This window comes from Myotis davidii, unplaced genomic scaffold (assembly GCF_000327345.1).
Source record: "Myotis davidii unplaced genomic scaffold, ASM32734v1 scaffold961, whole genome shotgun sequence".
Taxonomy (NCBI): domain Eukaryota; kingdom Metazoa; phylum Chordata; class Mammalia; order Chiroptera; family Vespertilionidae; genus Myotis; species Myotis davidii.
The window spans coordinates 409425-412718 of NW_006291013.1; the positions used below are offsets into that span (position 1 = coordinate 409425).

The following is a 3294-nucleotide window of genomic DNA, read 5'->3' on the forward strand; positions in this document are numbered from 1 at the left end:
TATAATATTCTTTATTTCAGTCAGTGTATGCTTAATTTCTAGTTGGTTCTTTATCACAGCTTCGAGGGTCTCATTAGATTTCTTGTAGATCTCATTAAGTTTATCGGCAGTTTCTAGCAAATTATTGAAAGACCTTAAAAGTGCGTTTTTTAGCTCTATATCTTCCATTTCTGTCATGTTTCTTTGTCTCCTCATTATTTATGCTTTCTTGGTGCACCCCCTAGTGGTCTTTGTGCGCAGTCTTGTTGTAGTTAAGCCTTGATTGTTGTCAGCAATACCCAGGGTCTGACTGACATTTTCAACTCTGTCTTCTAATTCACTGATTCGATCCTCAGCTTCCCCTAATCTGCTGTAATTCCTTCCAATGTGTTCTCTGTGTTGTGTCATTCTTTCTCCCAGATTTTTCTTTTTTCATAGTTACTATCTCCTTTTTCATGCTATTGAGCATTTTTACCATCATTACTCTCAACTTTGATTCAGATAAATTTCTTATCTCTGCTTCATTTATCTCTTTTGGAGAATTCTCTAGTTCTTTCATTTGGAGGTTGTTTCTTTGTCTCCTCATTTTGGCTGTTTAGGTTTTTGACTATATATTAGGGCAGTGGTCGCCAACTGGTGGTCCTCAGACCAATGGTGGCCCACAAAGTCTGAAAGGTTGGCAGCCGCTGGTTTAAGAAAACCTTTGGTGCATCAGTCGCCAACTGGTGGTCCATGGACCACTGGTGGTCCGTGAGGTTTGAAAGGTTGGGTACCGCTTTATTAGGTAGCTCCTCTACACCTCTCAATCTCTCGTGCAGAACAGTATTAAAGGCTGTTTCTGACTAATTAGATCAAGCAAAGATTCAAAGCCTCCAGAGACCACCTCTACCTACAGACTGACAAGATTCCAGCTTGAATTGTCCCTCAGGTAATCATCCTCAGGTGTGGTGAGAGTGTTTTTTTAACAGGGTGGGGCAGTTGCTTCTTCCTAGAGCAGTGATGGCGAACCTTTTGAGCTCGGCATGTCAGCATTTTGAAAAACCCTAATTTAACTCTGGTGCCATGTCACATATAGAAATTTTTTTGATACTTGCAACCATAGTAAAACGAAGATTTATATTCCTGAATGAGAAAATGACTCAGCCCAGGAAACTTGGGTTGTCTGCCTTCTGAGCTCTATCCCCCAAATCCCCGGTCCTGGCTTCTGCTCTCACAGCTCCAGTCCACTTCACCCTCCCTTTGCCGGAGCACAAGTTGGGTTGCTCCACGGAGAATTTAGTGCACTGGCCCTTTAAGAGGGTACCTGAGTTTTCAGCTGTCACTCCCTGGCAGACAGCACCCTGTTGCTTTTCACAGCCAGATGTTATGTGGGTACCCTCAGTTTTGGTGCTCTCTGCTGGGGGGCCCAGACTGGGGACTGGATCCCAGAATTCTCAGTGGCAACCCCCCACAGCTGAGATATTTCTGGGACTTCAGTTGTTGTCTGTGGGTGCCCAGCCAGCACTTTCGTGCCTCCGCCCCTCCTACTAGTCTCCACGCAGTCGCAGCATTTTCAGTCCTCGGGTATCAGGGTTCTCTCCTGCGAGTTTTCCGTTGATTATTCAGGAAGTTTTTCTGTATTTTAGTTGTAATACCAGTTTGTTCCTGGGAGCATGTCTGTGCAGCATCCACTTACTCTGCACTATTTTTAATCTCCGCTCCCAAATGGGATTGATTCCAGGGATGCAAGGCTGGAACAGTAGGTCCTTGGGTTACGTCAGAGATCCATTCCTATGGTGTGACATAACGCGATTTTCGCTGTAAGACAACTACGTAACCCACCTACATAAGCACTTACGTCACTCACATGGAACACATACACAGCAGTAATAAAGTGAAACAGTAAAAAAGAAAATTTAAAAGAAAGGTAATTCCTGACCTTGTGGTAAATAAATAATAAACATAAAGCACATATGTACATACATCGAAATGACAGAACTTTTTTTTATAAATAAATGGGAGATGGCGATGTAACCACATAACGATGTACGTCGAGTCCAACATAACCCAAGGGCTGCCTACAATACTCACAAATCAAGAAATATGATACATCACATAAACAGATTGCAAGACAAAAATCACATGATCATTATCAATTGATGCAGAAAAATAATTCCACAAAATCCAACAGTGCTTTTTGATAAAAACTCTCTGCAAAGTGGGAATATAGGGATCATACCTCAATACAATAAAAGCCATACATGACAAACCTACAGCCAGCATTATACTCAATGGACAAAAACTAAAACCATTTCCCCTAAGAACAGGAACAAGACAGGGATGCCCACTTTCACCACTCTTGTCCAACGTAATACCAGAAGTCCTAGCCACAGGGATCAGACAAGAAGAGATAAACGGCATCCAAATTGGAAAAGGAGGAAGTAAAGCTGTCATTATTTGCATATGTCATGATCGTGTACATAGAAAATCCTAAAGATTCCATCAAAAATCTACTAGATTTAATAAATTCAGCAATGTAACAGCATACAAAATTAACACCCAGAGTTCTACAGCATTTTTAAACACCACTAATGAACTTTCAGAAAGAGAAAGTAAACAAAAATCCCATTTACCAGTGCAACAACAAAAATAAGATACTTGGAAATAAACTTACCCAAGGAGGTAAAAGAGCTGTACTCGGAAAACCTCAGGACATTGAAAAAAGATGGAGAGAGATGTAAACAAATGGAAGAAAGTACCGTGTCATGGACTAGTAGAATCAGTATCATTAAAATGTCCATATTACCCAAAGCAATCCACAGATTCAATGCAATTCCTTTTAAAATACCAAATCAAATGGGACCACATCAAAATAAAAAGCTTCTGCTCTGCAAAAGAAACCATCAAAAGTAACAATGGAGCACTTGTAATGGGAGAAAATATTTGTCAATGATACATCTGATAAGGGGTTAATCTCCAAAATATGTAAGGAACTCATACAACTTAACAAAAGGAAGACAAACAATCTTATCTAATAAAAGAGAAACATGGTAATCAGTCATACCTCCAATACCCTTCACATTGGCTAATCAGGGCAATATGCAAATTAACTGCCAGCCAAGATGGTGGCCGGCAGCCAGGCAGCTTGAAGCAAACATGAGGCTTGCTTGCTTCAGTGACGGAGGACTCCAACGTTCCCCAGCTGCCGTTGCGGGGCCTCTGAGCTTGCAGGTTGAAACATTGTTACAAATATAGAAGCTAATCAAAACCCCAGAAACCTTCTTTCAGACAGCCAGGATCTCAGAGCTGAAGCTGAAACAGTGTTTCAATTATAGA

The 3294-nt window shown here is 41.1% G+C and overlaps 2 protein-coding genes across 4 annotated transcripts in view; one reads left to right on the forward strand and one right to left on the reverse strand.

Moving 5' to 3' along the window:
• Nucleotides 1–3294, reverse strand: part of ATP6V1E1 (ATPase, H+ transporting, lysosomal 31kDa, V1 subunit E1) — a 75056-nt gene that overhangs the window by 58162 nt on the left and 13600 nt on the right. The window lies entirely within an intron of this gene.
• Nucleotides 1–3294, forward strand: part of LYRM7 (LYR motif containing 7) — a 29258-nt gene that overhangs the window by 19636 nt on the left and 6328 nt on the right.